General features: G+C 40.3%; 1 long non-coding RNA gene across 3 annotated transcripts in view; it reads right to left on the bottom strand.

The window, feature by feature from the left end:
• Positions 1–21,140, bottom strand: part of LOC308458357 — a 489,707-nt gene that overhangs the window by 316,296 nt on the left and 152,271 nt on the right. For all 3 annotated transcript variants that reach the window (XR_013977269.1, XR_013977270.1, XR_013977271.1), the window contains 2 exons: positions 14,713–14,815; positions 9,632–10,195 (listed from right to left, as the gene is read on the bottom strand). This is a non-coding gene — a long non-coding RNA (uncharacterized lncRNA). The remainder of the gene's footprint in view (positions 1–9,631; positions 10,196–14,712; positions 14,816–21,140) is intronic.

The following is a 21,140-nucleotide window of genomic DNA, read 5'->3' as shown; positions in this document are numbered from 1 at the left end:
CCCTTCTCCAGCATCGCTTGAGAGCCTTGCCTCCGCCTCTGGTTCCGATGTCAGTTCCCTGACATGCAGATTGTTGCAGGAATGGGGAGAGCTGCATATAAGATTGGAAAAATGAGAAACCAAGAGAAGCAAAATTGACGGATCCTTCCTTCCATTGCCTTTCGCTAAGATATCTCTCCTATCCCATTTGTTTATGTTCCTCCTCAGCTGTTAGCACCTTTTGACTTAGGTGCTCTAAAAACAGTTTCACACCCTTAGCCTAAATGTAAACTGTCTATTAACCTGCCTAAATAAATTTACACTTTGATGTATGTTTATATGGATGGAAGTCCTCCGCAATTCAATGGGGACTTGCTCTCAGTGTGCATAAGAATGAAAGTATACATTTTGCCTTAGTCCAACATAGAAGGATACCAAATTTATTGTTGAATTGGGAACTTTAGGCCAATACTAGAAATGGATGTGCATTTACAGACCTGAAGGATTGCCTCATTGAACATGAGCCTAGTGGTACAACTAAGGCCTTGCCCTCTGTCTGCAGGGGAGAGGTAGGTGGACACAAGAGACAGGGCCTTTTCAGTTGTAGCACCAAGACTTGAGGAAGACCCATCTGGCTCAATCTCTATCCTCTTTCCAATGAATAATGAAGCCCTGACTTCTTAGACAGGCCTTTTGGCTGCAGTATTTTTTTATTTTTTAAAAATGTCTTTTTATTTTCATTTTTATTTTACACTTGAAACAATAACAACATTTCAAATAAAAGAAATGCACAATTGTTATTGACTCCCTTCCCCACCTTCCATGGTGCATTTTATTACTTTTCCACTACATATTCTAATTACTCCCTATAGCTTATTTTCCTCATTTTAATATCTCAATTTTTTTTACTGCTGAATTAATTCTGTTACTGTTAACTTCTTAATATTTCTCTAAATATTCCATAAAACATTTCCAATCTCCCACAAATAGTATTTTATTCTGATCTTTGGCTGTAGTACTCTTAAGTGCTTCTAAGTCTGGTTTTCCTGCCAACCTAGCAGTTTGAAAGCATGTCAAAGTGCAAGTAGATAAATAGGTACCGCCCCGGCGGGAAGGTAAACTGCGTTTCTGTGCGCTGCTCTGGTTTTGCCAGAAGCGGCTTAGTCATGCAGGCTACATGACCCGCAAGCTGTACGCTGGCTCCCTCGGCCAGTAAAGCGAGATGAGCGCCGCAACCCCAGAGTCGTTCACGACTGGACTTAACTGTCAGGGGTCCTTTACCTTTACCTTTTTTTTAAGTCTGGTTTGGTCTTGGTATTCTTATACTATTTTATTAATGCAGTTGGTGTTATAGTGATTTTACCAAATTAGCTGTTTTATTGAAGCCCTCTTCAGGTGTTTCTCTCCATGTGATTAAGATTGCTTGGAGGCCAAGCACACTTTGGATCAAAGCTGGTTTTGTGAAAAACACATCAAAATGCAATTATTTCTTAAGAAGTGACAGGATAGATACAGGATGCTTATGCATTGTGGCTAACATCATATGGCCATCACTTCCCAAACCATGTTGGATGCAGAGTAAACAGGAGCATGTACACAGCCACTGTTATGAGGCATTTGGTACACCTTCATTTAGCTGTATGCAGTTTCAACTTCATTGCATTGCAGATGTGAATGCAGATCCCCAGTCACTGCCTTGTGATATGTCGACATCTCTATGCACAGCTAATGCACTGTGTATGGGAACTAGCATTAAACCATTCTCCCAGGATAAGAGGTCATTGTTGCATGTGCCGATGTCTCGACTGGAATGTCTCCCTGTAACATATGCAGGCATTAAAGCTGTTTTCAATGCCATTTTCATTGGAAATAAAGTGTGAGCTAGTAACACTGCAAAAAATGTCATCCTAGCAGACATCCTCCCACAATAGATGACTCCACTAATGGGACCTTCTCTCCTTCACTTTCAAAGGCGCTGTGAAAGGTACCCTTGCAAGAAACATTGAGCCTTCTCTGTACTTGTACTAATACAACAAGTTCAGATATAAAGAGGGATGGTGATGAATCAATTAAACTCCTGACTATACAACAGAGTTCCCCTATTGTTAACAGAGTCTTCAATGCTCTGAAAGTTAGAGCTTCATCTGTAAGACAAAAAGAGTACAAGACTGGGAGAAATAGATACAGTGGCGCCAATGTCTCATATCATTATGCACCTGCAGCCTATATCCACTCAAGCCTCCCATGAAGGCCAAGGCCATTATCTCATTCCTCAGGGTGTCCAAATTGTCAATTATCTTGTATTTCCTCTAAATTAGCCCTGTGTTGAGAAGTGCCACAAAGGAGAAAAGATAAGGGGCAAAGTCAAAGAGCAAAACCAATGGCAATGCAGCAGAAGCCAAATGGAGTAAGGAGAATAAATTGCTAATTTATTTAGCAGCTTGGATCTTGCCTGCGAAGGTATTTTTTTGACATACATCCTTTGCAGAACGACTCTGGAGAGAGTCAGCCTAAATGAATATCCAAAACTTTTTGTCTTGATATAGCTTAACTTTCACTCTTTGTCTTGCTTCGGGAACTTTGGCGGAGTTCTCAGTGAGACGGTCGTACACCTTTGTCCATCTTGCATCCCTTCAGGTAAGGGAACTGCTAGGGGAATGCTCTGCCCCCAATACATAAATAAACATAGCCTTCTGAACAGAAAACTTGCATGTTGGAACCTATCTACTTGACATCTAGTAATATGGCAAATGTCCTAGTCTGTAGTTAGGCATGAAGCTGGGCTCAGAAAACCAAACTACGCTGCCCAATAGTCCAACAGCTTGGTTTATTCTGATCCCAGTTATAACCTAAATCAGAACTGTTGCACTCCAATGATGTTATTGGCAGAGTGATGGGGTCCAGTTCTTCCCCCAACCTCTAAGTGACCTTTCAAGCTCCACCATCTTTCTCACATGCTACCTCTCTGCTTCCATACCCCCTTTCCCTTCCCATCCATTCACCCAATTTACCTTGCTGCTGCTTAAGCAGCTGAGGTGGGGGAAACTCTCCTCTCACCCCAATATTGCTCCTCTCTCCCCTATCTGGTAGCAGGAACACTGCTGTAGCTGCAAGTGAGGCATCAGAAGCACTAGAAAGTGTCATTTTTCCAGCACTGCTAACAGCTGTCAGTAAAAAAAAATGAGCCATGGAACAATTCTCAGAGCTATAATGATGCCCACACATATCAGGGGCACGTAACAGATTGTTGAGATTCGTATTTCAGAACCAGCACCACACCTAGTTGTTTATATGGAAGGGAGATTTTCTATGGAGGAAGAGGCAATCATTATGAACCTAACTTTCAAGCCAAAGTGGTACAGCTCTGGTGAGATTACCAACTCCATGAGGACTTTGTTTCTGTTTGCTATCCAGTTGTACAATTTAACACATGGGTAGGCAAACCAATGCCAATCACCTTCTAAATCTGGTCCAATCACCTTCTAAATCTGGCCCGCGGATGGTCCGGGAATCAGCATGTTTTTACATGAGTAGAATGTGCTCTTTTAAAATGCATCTCTGGGTTATTTGTGGGGCATAGGAATCCAGTCCCCCCCCCAAATATAATCTGGCCCCCACAAGGTCTGAGGGACAGTGGACCGGCCCCCTGCTGAAAAAGTTTGCTGACCCCTGCTGTAGCACATCACCATGAGATGGCTCACCACTAAATATGTGAGCTGCCTGCATTGAAACATGTTTTGTCTAAGATGATATTAGATTACTTGAAAGCTCCATCTGTAGGCTTTGATCCTCAATGGCTATTACATGCATGCAGTTTTCATGCTTCTGACATCCGTTTAGGACAATGTGTTTCAGCACAAGCTTTTCTCAAATAAAGTGAGAATTTGTTTGTTTGTTTTTAAAAAGATATTATAGGAATATAGCTTTATTTATAACAGAGATGTAAATCCAATAGAGGAACCATTTGTAACAGCACATTCCGATGAAGTAGAGAATGACTGAATTAAAATAGCTTCCTTTATTTTCAACGTGTGTGCTTGATACAAAGAGAATAATAGTCAGGCAAGACAAGACCTTAGAATATACTTATGCTGCAATCCTATACCTATTTACTTGGGAAAACCCTACTGAGCTCAACAGACAAGTATCAGATTGCACTGTTGGTTCTATTAGAGTTGTCACTCAGTTAAAGAAATCTTAGTTAATGATATGAATTTTAGTTGATAATTTTTATATAAAATTGCATATGAGAAAAAACACTTGTTTGTAGATAGAGAGCTATGTTTTAAAAATAGAGGTCAATTTTTACATTCCCAGATACTTTTCTTCACCCTTCTATATCCTTAGACTTAGTTATTTATACAATCTTGTTCTGCTGACCTTCCAAATGTTACTTTAATTTCTGTTCCTTGCTGTATAGCAGGAGTTTTATGAGGGTGAACAAAGAATTAGTAGCCCATTTCCATTCATAGTAAATTTCCTTTTTGCCCTTGTAGGGGGACCTTTACTTCAGTCTCTGCACTTCTGTAATATTGTGGAATTGATGCACTCACAGAGGTGAAACCTGGACAGCAAGCACCCGGGGTTATGGTTTCACTGATCAACCACTGCCTGAGGGCCACATTTATGCAAAAGAGCTAGGAAACTAAAGCATCAAAACATCTATATTCTATCTCACTACAGTGAAGATTAATGTCATGCGAAACAAAATATAGAGATTCCACAATCACATATATTCTGAAAATAGGATTCCACGGAACAATGCACGGCAGAAACATGAAAATGCAGGTGTCCTGAAGCTACAGCTGCATGACTACCAGCCATCGGGGTTATTCTGATATTTGCGCTTAAAACATTTAAAATGTAGGTGCCAGACTAGATGTTAGAATCAAACGTGTGATTAATATTTCTGATTATTTATACCTCTAGCATATTTCACTCTGTGTGTGTGTTTAGGGATAGGCCTAAGTCTGTACTGCTTCTGGATACTAAGACAGTGTTGGCAAACTTTTTTTCTGTCAATGGCCAGATTCTATCAGATATAATCTGGCAATGGGTTGAACAAGAGTCGATAATGGACAGAACCAGAGACAAAAGTGCTATGGATTAACTCCTCTGGAATAAAGACTGCCCCGCTTCAGTTTTTACCACAGCTACCTCTGTTTAGAATTCACAGTCCTAGGCAGTAGGTTCGATGAAGTTATTTAGATGGAATGTTTCTAATTTTTTTTGATACAATAGTTCCTACAGCTATTCTTCTGCTAAGCAAGTGAAAATCATAGAATTGTAGAATTGTAGTCTTGGAAGAGACCCCAAGGGTTATCGAGTCCAAACCTCAAAACAATGCCTTTCTGATTCTAGTGTGTTCTGTATACATACACATACATGGCAAAAAAATCTACTATTTGTTCTCAGAAAGCTGCAGAGGAAAAATGCCTAACTTTCCCCAAGCCACAGAACCAGGAATTTTGTTTTGTTTTGTTTTAATAGATTTAATAAATTGTCAAATGAAATATTGGCCCTTCAGCTGATCTGAAAGAGGAGGCGGAAACACATTTTAAAACCAAGAAAATAAAGAAGAAACAATTGGGAAAGAAGGGATGGAAGATTGGAGCAGAGGCAGGAGGCCACATGAAAGGATGTGGGTCTCAGATGACTGAATGTTCCTCCATGTTTTTTTAAAACCCATGCCAAGTAGAAAACTGAGACGGACTCTTGATAAGACAGAGGTGCCATTGGTAGGTGGATCACATGTCCAGGAAGTGGGTAGGCAACCTATTCTAGATGGGATTGTACACCCTCTGAAGGTACAGGCTCACTGGGGATACTCCTAGTTCTAGCACAATGCTCAGGTGCCATGGATGGCATTTTTCAAGCTCCAGCTTATTTGCCTCAGTCTATCAGCTGTAACAGTCTCACTTAAATGGATAATAACTTATAAGATCCATCATTTCCCCCTCTAATACCAATTTGTGGAAGTCCCTCTCCACAAAGTTGTGTCTGGCACCTTCCCTAGCTAGTCCTGTCTCTTATCTTTTTGGAAGTGAAACAGGGCCACCCAAAACAAGATAGTGAATTCTGTGTGCTTCGAGTATTCCCCAGATATCTCGCCGCGTAGGGGTGGTATTCAACCATATTTTACTCTGAATAGACCTAATGAAATTAGTGGACCTAATTCTGTCAAGTTCATTAATTCCAATGGGTCTGAGTAAAACATAATTGAATACCACCTTATATCTGTAAATTGGAAAAAATTACAGTTTTTCAAAGCAAGCCCCCAAATCTCATCAAGGATCTATGCTCAGTGATTTCCAGGATTTGTGGAATGTTAAGGGCAGCTGAGTCACAAGGAGGCACTCAATGTCACACTGTTATTCTGTCAGTGCAAGCATTTTGGCTTGCTAGACGGAACACTGCCCTCACTCCTTTCCTCACAGTCTCACCTGAATTATTTGATACAAGGGGTGAAACTGACTGTGAGAGGAGATCCTTTCACAGATTTATGTATTTCTTGCATATTCATATCCTACCTTTCCTTCAAGGAGTTTAAGGTGGCATTCTATACTCATCAGGTAGGTCAGGCTAAGAGATATTGACTTGCTCATGGCCGCCCAGTAAGCTTCATGACAGAGTGGAGATTTGAATCCTGGTCTCCCAGGTCCTAGTTCAATACTGTAACCACTACCCCACATAAGATTTCTTACATTCATTACAGCAACAACTTAACAAAGTTAGGGCTACGTTGCTCTACCCTGGAACCATTTTTTCATAGATGCTTTCTCCTACACATCGTATCTTTACGAAACCTCACATCAATAATCCTATTTTTATATGATCAGTAAAAGGAAAGTCATTTTGATCATACTGGCGCTGGCAATGGAATCAGACATGCCAAATGAACATCTGAAATGTAAAAACTCAGTAAAGTTCAAAAGCAAAAACCAAACAAACCCTTAAGCATGGAAATAGTCATTAGCTATGGGTTGCTCATACAGTTGCTCTATTCATGCAGAAAGAGAAAATTCCATTGCTGAAGTTTCAAAATACATTCCACAATGATGAGGCCTAGGGTTTTTTTTATTTTTTTGAAATATATCTTACCACTTTTCCTTATTAAAAAAATAATGTTACATCAGAGCTTTAAAACAGGAAACATTATAACACAACAAACAAAAAAACAAAAACAAAAACCATCCCTAAGACACAGCACAATAGGTAATAAAGGCTTATAAACAAACTCAACAGCACTCTAAACTTCAAATTCTGCCAATACACATTAATGAGAGAAGCACAAATCAGGTCATTTCATACAGAATGTTGAATAACTGGATCCCTCAAACATCCCCAACAAACATGTATTGCAAGATTCAGGCAAAGTGTTTAAGATGATTTTCAGAATATTAGTTAGCAGTCTATTTGGAAAACAATGCCTACATTTAGTATCAAGATGTAATTTTAATTGTGATACTGTGAAGTTCATCTCCATTGGTTGATCAAATAATCAAAAAGATTATTAATCAGCCTAAATTAAATCAGATGAAAGTCAATTAATTACTTTGCTAGCTGACTGAGCAGTCTTCAAGAGAATCTGTTTTCCTTTATCTACTGTGGGATACACAAATTATGATAGCAGTGGTAGCACTCATTGAATTCTGCAAATGGGTCTGTGACAGGTTTTCTACTACTCAGATCTTCTCACAAAGATGAGATCAAAGGTCTACAATCACCCCTAACAAATTAGCTATCTTTTTCCAGATTATAACATCTCTCCAGTCATAACAGAGCAGCAATAAGCGTTCCCAAAGTGACCCAAAATTGGTTTGCTTACATGGGATTGGGTAGAAATCTGGTTTGGTGGGGATTTTAATGCAAGCCTACACACTTTTCTGCTTCCCAAAAATGTGACAACCAAAACACCAGTATCCTTTGAAATTAACACTTTCCCAACCAAATAATGTGTACAAGAACAATACAGGGGGAATACACAGAAAATGCATATATTGGTGAAAATAACATATAAAATGCATTCTATTAAGGAAAATTGATCATAAAATTTCCATGAGGACTTTAAAAAAAAACAATAACCCACAAACTGATGCAGAAATTTGGAAAATGGAACTTAAGACTGGAAAAATGAGAAAGGGAGAGAAATTGAAAGTGGCAGGTTCATTCATCCCTACTTGAACCTGCTCATGTAGCTCTAGAAAAGTAAAATTACTCTGCGCTATGCAGACAGGTGCTTACACTTAATCAAAACAGACACATCGGTCAATATGGCATGCCAAGGAGCAGTTTTCTCAAAGTAGTGCCTCTTATCTCTCTGGATTGTATTTACATAAGTGTAAATAAACATGCGCTAGAAATATAGGAGGAACTTGAGCAGAGAAAAGCCAAAGAAGGAGCAAGCCATGGACATAATCTGGAGGAAACAGCTACTCTTGTATGATAGCAGGCCTGGATGAGTGTAAAAGGATGGCAGCTGTATGCAAAACAATGAAGTCAGACAGAAAACCTGGTACAGCCTTGTCTAAGGACAGTGTTATTATACTGTTAGGATATCTGATCCTAAGGGGTCCGGATCCTGTCACCTCGTGCCCCTGCTGTTAGCATGAAGGAGTCAACCATACACCAGGGTGGGTTCCACAGAGAAAAAGGTTTATTGCAAAATCTGCGCAGAGTTAGCCAGTGGAATAGCTTCCAAAGACTGCCCCCCCCCTATTGTCTTCCAAGCATTCTTATACTGAAGCTGCAAGCTTGGCCCCCAGTTGCTCCCCAATCAACAGGCAGAGATACACTTTATTACCTTATTGGGCTAGCTAAGCCCTCCTCCCCCCCTTTGCATATTGTTTGCTTTGCATTATAAATGTTTGCATTTTGCACAGCTGAGGTGAGAAGCTAGCTCACCACAACTGAAGCAGATAGGAAAACCACTACCGGCCTGCCGAGCTGAGTTTCTTTTGCTTCAGCTAAGTAGGACCGCAGACAGGAAACCCACTGCCTGTTGCATACTGAAGCTGCAAGCACGATGGAGTTTTTACCTTCCCCCACCTCTTCACTCCTCTCCCTTCAATACAGGCTCTATCTTTCAGGCAGAAACCAACAGTATAGATAAAGTGTGACTCTCTACATAGAACATTGCAAATAAAGTTTGGGAAATGGTCACTGTGGCGATCACACAGGGTCCCTGGACATTTGACTGTCTATTGACCCTGTGCCACCACTGTGATTGCTTTCTTCGCTGCCACCAACCCGTTTCTCATGGGTACACACGGAGTCCAGTCAGTTGTTAACATTAACAAATAATCAAGTTTATTTTATAGGCATGAACAAGCTTATGGTTTCAGTTAATTTTTCTTGTCAGTTTCTTAATCTTAGTTCCTTAACTGTCCTATTCGTTCCTAACAACTTCAAACTGATTATCCCAACTAACTATTTGACTCTACCTAACAATTCCTCTCACTCTCCCACCACACAACTCGACCAACCCACAGACTATTCCTCCCTCTTCCTTCTCCAACTCCCAACTCTCAACTGAACTTCACACAACACCAACTCTCACTCTAACTCCTCCTATCAGTTTCCACTGGCCAATCACATCACACTCATTTTAACCCTTTCCTTATGACCCACCTAGGAGGCCACAGTTACTTACCCATTTAGGGTGGGGAATGGTTGCGGTGCAGCCCAATGAGCCTCCTTGGGATGGGTTGGGAGGTGGAGAGGGCAATTCTTTGCATCTGGCTATTGGCTTCGGTGGGTACAACAGGATTGCCCATCAAAATCCACAGTATAAATTGGCCAATCATGGCCTTCAAAGTGGGTGGACCCTCAGTGGCAGACTGGAGGGAGCAAGGCTTGACTTTGGATTGCCGCTATGGTTCAAAAGGGCGACAGCACTAGGAACAAGCAGCGCAATCAGTAGCAGATCAACCCACCTAGTAAATGGGTCTGTTGATGCTGCGTTAATGAGACCATGTTGTGGATGTAATTTGTTGCTGTATTTGGGGCCGGGGAGGAATTTGCCTGCAAACAAATTGGGCCCATTGGAGGAGGTGCCTTCCTCGTAGCAATCATCACAACTTTTGTCCGATAAGGCTGACAAAAGGATTGGGTTGAATCCTGAAGCCCAGGCATATCCAACAGGTTGATCGTGATCTACTGGTCGATCGTGGGGTGTTCCTGGTTGATCCTGGTCGATCTTTGGACGCTTAGTGATCTGTAACAAAAAAAAAAAAAGCTCAACAACTCTTCCAATGACAATGGGTAGATCACTGCTTGTTTTTTTATACTGTGAGTAGATCACAGTCTTTTGGGAGTTGTAGTTAAAGGTAGGTAGCCGTGTTGGTCTGCTGTAATTGAAACAAGATAAAAAAAATCCTTCCAGTAGCACCTTAGAGACCAACTAAGTTTTTTAAAGAAATTTGGAGTCCTATGTACACTTACTTCTGAGTAAAATTTGGATAGGATTGAACTGTTAAACTTGACATGGTTTCAGCAGAAATTAAACCAGTAAAATACAGTTTTCTTTCTCCATTAGGCAATATTATGCCACTAGATAGAACTGTAAACATGCTATATCTGAAACAAAAAACTTAATGGCCATATACTTCTGAAACATAATTTAATTTATTGTTAATGGCTTGAATCTTTCCTGGGGGTCAAAGGCATCTTTTACATCAATTTACAAAAGCAAATTAATGTTTTGAAGAAAATGTAAAAGTCAAGTTGCTTGGGAGTACATTAAATTATATGCTAGTTAATGGTGTTAGAGTGATAGTTTAAAAATAAATTGCCCATAATACCTTTTAATAAAAGAGCTAAATGAATTTTTGTTCTTTGCTAAAAGCAGATGCTTCTTTGGCACTGTTTTGAATCCCATTTGCCATGTATATTTTGATTAATGCTATGCTGGATAATCTGCACTCTATGGTCTAGGTTCAGTAACCTCACTGTAAAATAATGAGCTTTCAAGTATATATAAAAAATCACAATAAAACCATACACAGTGAGAAGCACTGGAGATATTTAAGTGAAATGGAAAAAAATGAACCTTTCATGCAGTAAATTTGCTCAAAAGTGAAACTTGCATTTCTCCATTTTTATTTAGTCATCACTCTGTGCTCTAAGAACTGGATACACAATCAACCAATTGTGTATGTTTTTAATAAATACCTTTTATTCCCTAATACAGCTGCCAGAAAATTACATGAAGTTCCCGGTCATGAGGAGACTACTGCAGCTCAGTACGCATCTGGTACATGCAAGTTTGCTATGCAGGGTCTTCAAGAAAAAGGACCAACTCACATATTTTATAAAATATGTAATACGATTTATCCTTGCTTGTCAAAAGAGATGAATTTCAGCCATATGCAAGGTAATAAATAGTAATGTGTGCAGTATATAGTTGACTTCTCACCCTTGGCATTTTAAACCAAAATTCTTTTAAAGAATTCATTTTATACGTCATAAACTTTCCTATTGTGTTTCCTGTTTTGACTGTCTTTGCCTTTCGATTTCTCATAAGAAATGGTTACAGAAATGAGGCAATATTGTCAAGAATATGTACTTAGTATTTTATTCCCATGATGGTCATGGAATAAAGAAGCACGGAGGGAGGAAAAAAGGGGTTTTGTTTCATTAAATTAGATCCTAGAATAAAAACGAGGAACAGAATGTGTGGGATATTTTACAATGTTTATAGAAAAGTCATTTCCAGATAGGATTGATGCTTGCTTTCACAGCACATAAATGCTGTTTGAGGTGCAGGGGAAATTTATTTCTTTTAATCAGTCAGAATGTGAAATGTAAAATTCAATCAAATTCATTGATGCTGTTATTACACTAAAAACATGCTTAAAACACAGCTGAAAATTCACAATGTAGCATGACTTCCTAATTATGTTTCCTCTACAGAAGTAATTTTCTATGTGCTACAGCCAAGTGCTACTCTACAACAGATAAAGGTCAGGATGTGAGCCTCCATGGATATTTAGTGGGATTTAATTGAAATAACAACAGACTGTTAAGCATGCTGAACCTTTACTCAATCTTGGGGAAAGAAGTAGTTCTTGCCTGCTTACATAGCACCTTTGCTTATGGCTTCTTAGAGCCCTTTCACACATTATGAGAAGCGGCAAAAAGTGAGTGCTCAAATTGGTTTTATTTTTGGCTTTTGGAATCTTTCTTGAGAGACTCCCTTCCCACATGCCTGCAGGGTTGTTTAGTCATGACTCTCCTTCAGTTATGCTCATGAGTTCATAGGCTCAAATCCAGTTGCTGTGTGGGCCAACTGGAGTCCATACCTTGAGAGGAAAGGCAATAGTTCTGTGATAGATCACAAACGCTGCAGACATAAGAAGCCAAGTGAAATGATACGTTCACTGTGATGGGAAAGACACCCTACAGAGACTCTGGAGAGCTACTAACCAGGTCACTCCTAAACCAGGCCCAGCACCAGTCGATCATCCAGGTTAGACACTGGCCAAGGGCCTCAGAACAACCCACTGTCTTGACCCAGGTGTGCTGCCACTCACTGTTTCCGCATTGGGCCCATGGAGGGCTGTTTGAGCAATGGGTGGGCAAGCTTCCCACTACTGAATGGGAGCCAAGGTTGCTTCCCTTCCTTGGCAGCCATTAACCATCTTAATTTACCCCAAATATAATGCCCCAGTGAACGGATCTATAAAATCTACACAGCCTAGCAGGCGTGGCACATCCTGCTTCACTGCTTGAGCCGAAACAGGAAGTGCTGTACTACTCTGAGGCACCATTCTGCCAGCGGATTTGGGGTGAGATCTCACCAAACACTGGGGCCGATGCTGGTGGCAGAGAGAGGCCACCTTAGGGGCTTCCTCTGCCTGAGGTGACTGCTTCACCCTTCTTCAGGGGTGGGCCTATCCTGCAACCTAGCCTAGCTTGTAATTCTAAGATCTATGGTTTTCATAGATTTAGAGGTTCAATAGGATCTATGGAATCTGCAAGGGCAGCAGCAGGAGAGAAAAATAGTTCTGGAAGTGTATGTGGCTGTCGGATGTACCACTAATGGTGTCATGCTAAAAGCCTCTGAAATCTGCTTGTTGAGCATTCCTTCTGGTTCATTTGCATCCCAGAGCCCTTCCATTGCCTTCCCAAAGCCTGGTAAGCATAGTGATGCCTTCCTTACTAGAAGAAGAAGAAGAGTTTGGATTTGATATCCCACTTTATCACTACCCGAAGGAGTCTTAAAGCAGCTAACATTCTCCTTTCCCTTCCTCCCCCACAACAAACACTCTGTGAGGTGAGTGGGGCTGAGAGACTTCAGAGAAGTGTGACTGGCCCAAGGTCACCCAGCAGCTGCATGTGGAGGAGCGGAGATGCGAACCCAGTTCCCCAGATTACGAGTGTACCACTCTTAACCACTACACCACACTGGCTCTCTGTATCCCAGAGACCAGTAAGGAAGGCACCTACTTGCTTACCAGGATCTGGAAAGGTTGCAGGAGGGCCCTGGGAAGCTCTCAAGGCCCTCCTGCAACCTTCCCAGACTCCAGTAAGCATCCCTCTGCTTTGCAGGGGCAGCCAGTTCCGGGGGTTCCTGGCTTTGTGTGATTTTGCCTTTGTGCATAGACCCCCAGAGCCTAACACTTGCATAATTGGTGGGCTCACTGTATTAAGGAATGCATAGAGGCACACTGGGATGTATCTGCTAAACACCTCAAGAATAAAATCACACACATTTATCATAAACTGGGTACCATTGTTGGATCAGTACTGTCTGTGGACATGCCCAACACCTCACCGGAGTCACATATTATTGGATGAATTTCAGTTAGTGAGAGCGAAGGACGTGGACAAGCTTCTTGCAATCTAGTCTGTTGAGTGGAACCAATTTCTGACTGCAGAGGCAAAGAGGTGTGTATACTGTCATCATAGCCATTAACTGATAGGCCCTTCCCCTTGATGTTATGCTTGTCTTGCACAATTAATTCATTAATTCATTCTTTTCATTTTTGCTGCTGGACATTTGCCAGAAGTTAATGGCAGCTGATTTCCTGGGCTCCCAAGTTACTCATGCAATATATGTGACGTTTTCCAAGAAATGACCATAACATTATTTCATAAACTCTGTGCCACAAGGTCAAATAAATGCAATCTGACATCCAGGAATAATTCAGATTCCTTCTTGATGCAAGATTTCTTTTTTTCTTGTAAGGGCTTCCAAATAGCTCTTTAATATTTACTGTTTAAAACTTAATGTTTACTGTGTGCAGGCCCCAATCCAGATAAAGTTAGTCACATTTAGCCTGCATCCTCTGCACATTTACATGGGCGTAAGCTTCATTACTTCTGTATAAATTTGTGGATAGTCTCATTGAAATCAGTGAGATTTTAGTCATAGGTAATTTCCCTAATTAAAGTATGACTGACTTTTTTCTCAGTTAACACTATATCATTTAAGGCTTTATGCTCTCACAGCCCAGATTGTGCAATTATTTCCCCAGTTTGCTTGACAACATTATACAGTCCCCCTTGTATAGGACAGTAGGTGGGAAATGCTTCTGACTTGTTAAAACTATGCCACAAAGAGGTATGGTCTGATTCCACTTCTTCCCTACCAAATGCACCACCACAACACTGCATGATGACCAAGGTCAACCTGTCCTTGTATACAGGGAGAAATGCTATGCATATGTCTTATTGCTCAAGTCAGGCAATGACATTCCCTTTCCACTTAGTGAAAATTGAAAGGCTGACCTTTTCTCTTCTGGTTGGGTGTTGCACATTCTGCTTCCATTGGTCCTCTTTGGTTTCTTCAAAAGTGAAGTGTCAGAGCATCAATCCATGTGGCTATTCTTCTCTAAAATAAATTATAAATATGAAGTTTGAGCTTAATTTTTAACCATATATATATATTTTTTAATTATGCTCTGAATCTCCTAGAACCCTTTGTCCATCTTTTTCCTGTTTCTCCCCACTACCCTGATGCCTAAATAGCATAAATTCAGTGACATTCATGACACACTTTTTATACAAGTGTTACAGCAGTTGATATTATTCTGTAGAGTTCCAAGGAAAAGTGTGGTGAATCTAACTCAAAGGAATCTGAAATACTACTAGTGCCTGTGTGGAGAGAAAGGTTTCACATTTTGATTGATTCACGGCATTATTTTACTGCCAACAATACCTAAAGTGCCAGATAAACCTCTAGTCAGTTTAGACAAATAAATAAATTTACTTACTCATTTGATTTTGAAATATTCAGGCTTTGAAATATCACATTCAAGCGAACAAGCAACCAACATGCCTCAAAGGAGGCCCACTAGATCCAGTTAACATCAGAACATAGCTTCATCTTATCTTCTAACAAGACAGACTAACAAAATAATTCTTCTATCTGTGTGAGTAAGGTTTTATTCCATTGTATCACTACGTATGTCTTGATTTCTGCCAGGAGGACACTAGAAAGGGTTGTTTACATTTTACAAAATGACTATATATGCAAATATGTAATCCCCCAAAATTTCATCTCATTATGTCACATTTCAACACACCCCAGTACTGAAATTATTCTTGCTTTGGCCCAAACCCAGTGAATTTTCCTTTCTTTTCGGCTACAAAAGAATGTATTGAATTGACATAAGTTGGTCTAAAAAATCTATGCAAACAAAGAAAAAATAATAGTGGACAAACAAAGGTCAAATGAGACTGACACTAAATCTATCTGCATCTGTATCTCTATCATATTTTACACCTTTCAACTGGAGTTGCAGCACATTGTACAGTTTATATTAAAATACTGTACAAATTTCAACAACAATAATAATAAAACCCAGCAACCTATAGTAAAATAGAAAAAGCCAACACATCATCACAGCACAACAGTTGACAACATTATAAACCTCCAAAGGCCAAGCAGAAGGAAGAGGTCTTCATTTGACAATAAGATAACAGGAAGGGATAGAAGGTACTAAATCTAGTAATGCAGCTCTGCTTATGCAATGGAACTTCTTCCCCTCCAGTCCCCTTCAGCCTCCTTCCGTCATGAATCTTCAAAATCAGTTCTGAAGGATTGGGGGTGATATAGCTTAGAACCAATATACCTCAACAATCTCTTCATCCCATACATACCCAACCAATCACCGCATTCTGTGGGAGAGGTCAGTTCATATGAGGGGGTGAGTTCATATGAGGGGCAGTTCAGGTCAGTTCATATGGGGGGTGGCATTGTGGTATAGTGGTTGTGAGCAATTTAAGGCTTTATAGGTCAATGCCAGCATGTTCATCAGTAAACTAATTGGCAGCCAGTTCTCAGCTAGGCCAGGATTGGCATCATCTGCTTGAACTGTCTTGCCCCAGTGAGTGACCTGGTTGCTGAATTCTGCAGGAGCTGAAGTTTCTAAACCATCTTCAGAGGCAGCTCCATGTACAACTTGTTGAGGTAATCTAACCTAGAGGTTACCAGAACATAGACAGCAGAAGTTAGATTATTATTGTCCAGATAGGGATGCTGGTTGGGCCACCAGCCAAAGCTGATGGGAGACACTCTCTGTGCCACTGAGGCCACCTGAGCCACAAGCGACAGTAATGAATCCAGGAATACCCAAAGTTGTGTACCTACTCCTTCAGAGGGTGTATAACCCCATCAAGAGCAGGCCACCTCCCATCCATCTGGTCTAGGGAACTGGCCACTAATGCTGCCTCTTATTTAGATTGAGTTTATTCAGTTTGCTGGCTCTCATCCAGCCCATTCCCAAAGTCAGAGAACAGTTCAGAACATCCACTGCCACACGTGCAGATGTAATGGAGAAGTAGAGCTATGTGTCATCAGCATATCATTGACAATGTACTCCAAAACTCGAGATGAGCCCACTCAGTGGTTTCCCACAGGTGTTAAACAGCAAGGGGGTCTGAAAATTGCAAACACAAGAGAGTTGTCCCTGGGTGGAAACCTGGCAAACTGCAAACAAATAGGTCCATGTACTTTTGTGCTAGGCAACTTTACGACTGATTTGGGGGTGGGGAGAACTAAAAAGGATAACTTTCTGGATATAAATCATGTCCTCGGACGGCAAGCTAGACCTGTCAGTCACAAAGCAGCTCTTTTTCCTCTTTCCACCTCACCTTCCTGGCATTTCTCTAAAGCTTAGTGACATAAGTGTTGCTCTTGCAAAGCTGTTCCCTCCCAAAACACTGTGACTGGAGAGTGCTAGAAAAATATTTCCTCCAATTACAAGCTAGAACTGTCATTCACAAGAGAGCTCATTCTCCTCTCCCTCCCCCCAACCTGATGTTTGCTCTTCCTTCCCCATCAAGCCACCCTAGCACTGTGATGTTATGGAAAGCTTGGAGACATTCTATTCCCTTGACGCAGACATTTGTCTGCAGCATTAGTCTGATGACTGGATTGTTAAGGTCTTAAGTCTTCAATGGTCCATGCTTCAGCTAGACCTGTCTCGTAGAGATTCCGCTTTGCCTCCAACAAGTCTCAGATACCCACTTCATTTTGGGATTCATAGAATCATAGAATTGTAGAGCTGAAAGGGAACCTGTGGATTATCTAGTCCAACCCCCTGCAATGCAGGAATATGCAGCTTGGACCTTAAGGAGAAGAGAAGGTAATAAATTAAAATAACCTGAGGTACCACTGTATACTATTAAGGACTTAATTCGTTCTGGAGGTCCGTTCTTAACCTGAAACTGTTCTTAACCTGAGGTACCACTTTAGCTAATGGAGCCACCTGCTGCCACTGCACCACCACCACACGATTTCTGTTCTTATCCTGAAGCAAAGTTCTTAACCTGAGGTACTATTTCTGGGTTAGCGGAGTCTGTAACCTGAAGTGTCTGTAACCCGAGGTACCATTGTAGTTTGTTTTACCTAATAACCTCCATGATTTATCACAGATAAGACTAGATTTTGAAGCATTCCCACCACATATGAATATCTGTGCCAAATAATGCACATTTTCATATTCACATTTTTTTGTGTGTGTTACTGGGTTTAAATTAAAGCCCCACTGAACCCAACAAGACTCATTTCTGAGGAAACACATGTGGCTGCACTGTAAATTGATTCCCTCTTAAAGCAATAGAGCTTGATAGCTTAATTTAAAGAAACAGCTTCCCATTTACTATTAGTAAACGTCATGTTCCGTCTAAGCTTTACACTTTCAAAATTTTACATTTCCTTTTTTCTCCTGTGTTATCAAACCCTATTATATTTTACATAATAAACCTCTGGACACTGTTTAAAAATTATATCAATTATTTTTTTCAAACCAAGGGCCTCAGTTGGAAATATTCAACATTTTTTTGAAAAACAAGTAGACAAAAAGTAGCAAGTCTGGAGGGTGGCCTTTTCAGCATTGGCTCCCCACTTATGGGGTGTTCTCCCCAAAGCTTCTCTCCGACGCAATTGTTACACATCTTTAGGTGCCAGCTAAAAGCACTGCTTTTTAATCATGCCTTTATTTTTTAACTATATTTGGCCTTTTTACTTGTGTGGGGTTATTATTATTGTTAGTACTACTAGTAGTAATAGTAGTGGTTTTAATGTATGCATGTGTTGTTTTGCTTAAAATATTGTAAGTCACTTTGAGTTGCTGTGGCAAAAAAACTAATAAATTTAATTATTATTAAGAATAATATTAATAACAACAATACTGCAGCATCTCAAGAGCCTTTACTGAGTTTTTAAAATTGTTTAGTGGCTCTACATCTACTGACCTTGCTTACCAATCATGGGGGAGCAGCAAAAGACAAGAGCTGGCTAACACAGAATACCAAACTTCATAATGTATTGCTCCCCAGCTCACTAAAAAGAACACAGTGGGAGCTATTCAGTATTTTGTACTAACATTCTGGTAAACCATGGTCTACAGTAAACCATGGTTTATGGCTCTCCATGACATGAGAGAAGAGCCACTGGCATATATATTGGCACTGGAGCTCATATTCATTTCTAACTGTCCTGACCTCCAAGGGATGCTACGTATCAGGGAATTGTTGAAGGAGTGTTACATAAACTTAGACTTGTGCTGTTGAATCTTCAACCTATGCAAAAAACTACCATGCAGTGTAAAACTATTTTAAACCATTGTTTTTTTTCTTTCTTGCCTGATGTACTCTTCCTTCCTTTTGCAGGCTTGGGTTTTGATCATGAATCTCTATAGCAGTCGGAACCAATAGCTAATTGTCAGAGTTCGTTTTCAATTTTGTCTTTTGGTCAATTAATTTTTGCCGTCAGGTGTCTCCTGTTGAAACACATTTGAAAGTAGATGGAACTATTTCCTGCACTGTAACTGTAACGTATTGTTAAGAAAGGCTTTAAAAAGTAATTCCACCCAGTACCTTCACTACTTGACTTAAAAGGCTCTGCTGGAAGCAAGAACTCCAGCGTGAAGAAAAGGGCACAATTTTTTTTTTCTGCTGGATGAATTAATACAGAAAAAGTCTTTGTTACTGGGGGTGGTGGTGGGAGTAATTTCATTCTAAATGTACTTCCCATATTAAACAGAATTAAGGCATAAACCCCTTTCTTTTAAAGAGTTAAGATCCTAGCACTATATTTTTAAAGACTTCCCGGTGACCTCTTTTACTCAAACTGAGCCCAAATTAAGTTATGTTAAACTCTTCCTACAGAAGATTTACAAGGACGAGATAAGCGAACTGGCAGATGTTCTTTGATTCATTCATTGGAGGGAAGGGCACTGGAAATGGCTTTGGCACGGAATGACATTTGGAATAATGGCCTGCGATTCTGCTGGCACTTTTAGTGTTAAGCAAGTGATCTAAAAGGTAAAGTGGATTCACAGTGAGAGTCAGCGCCAGTGCACAGGTCGCCCGTAAAAATAGAAGATTCCATTATTCTTCAGGCTCCCTAGAGGGGGCAAGGTCTCTAGCATCATTACCAGGACTAAATCTGACTTTTCTACCTCCCCTAATTTCCTCCTAGTAATTATAGGTCAAGCACTCTTTTGTAAATTATAAAACCTTTGTTCTTATCAAAAATGAATAGTGGAGGGAGGGGGAAAAATGAGAAAGTGTGTGTGTGCATGTGTGTGTGTTAGGGGGGAAAATTTCAATTAGAAAACCAAGCTAATTTGGTATGACCAAAGACTGTCAGGCATACTGACAGTGCTCTATTATGCAGTCATTTGGGTTCTTTCAAATTAGTTATGTTAATGTCCTGTGAGTGAATGTAACACTTGGATGGGACAAGATTTCTACAATTAATTTCTGCAGTCAGTGGAGAGACAAGCAAATTTATTTTCCCCCTCTCTGGGAATTGGTAGTGGAGGGTGTGAGGTAGAGAGAGTGCATTTAGGAACAGAGTACAAGCTAAACACAAGCCCTAAATAAAGCAGAAACAATGGGAGCCAGTGCCTCCTCATTCATTCAATTGACAATGTTTTGCAGCTTAAACCTGTTTTATTAATTATGTTTGACATTTCCTTAATTAGTTTCATTTACACCAAATCAATCCCTACTGCTGGATGGCATCATTTATCATTTTGAAAAATTTGCATACTGAGTGCTGACTTTTTCTACTTAATTATACATTAAAAGTGTCAAGCGTGCTTGCTGCCTGGCATTATCTGCGCCAGAAAGGTTTGTGGCTGGACTGTGATGGTATTAATCATTAAGAGCCTCCAAGTGCTTCTGGGTAATATCTGGGGAGTAAGAATGGCTCTCATTTTAACGCTAAAGAGCAGACGTGCTTTTGTAAAATGACCCAGAGCAAAAACAAAATAAATGACCTAAAACATCCGGTCTACTGTAATGCTTTGCTCTTTCAACAGAAAAATGCTCTGGGAAAAAAAGAAAATGTTTACTGTTAACTATTAGCCTCCTGCGCATTAAACTTGGAGAGACAATTCCACAAAATAGCTCGGGTTTTGTGAGAGGGAAAACATGACATTTCGGTTAAGTATGAATTGATGACTTTCTAACAGACCAATCAAAGTTGTGTGTGAGAGCGCATGCATGTGCCGTCCTGGGTTTCGGAAGCTTCTGTCATTAACCTCCTCTCACTTATAACACAAAACAGTAAAACACCAAAGGTACTTACTACCTCGGTTCAGATTTCCCATTGGTTTTTATGTTGACTATGAGGAAACAATCAGTCATTTTTGCGCCTGTAAGCAAATGAATACTGTCACATTTTCCAGGCAGCCACAAAA

The sequence above is a fragment of the Podarcis pityusensis genome (genome assembly GCF_964106645.2).
Source record: "Podarcis pityusensis genome assembly, chromosome: 11".
Classification (NCBI taxonomy): domain Eukaryota; kingdom Metazoa; phylum Chordata; class Lepidosauria; order Squamata; family Lacertidae; genus Podarcis; species Podarcis pityusensis.
Note: the sequence above shows the minus strand (reverse complement) of the source record. Positions and strands in the feature narration are given on the sequence as shown.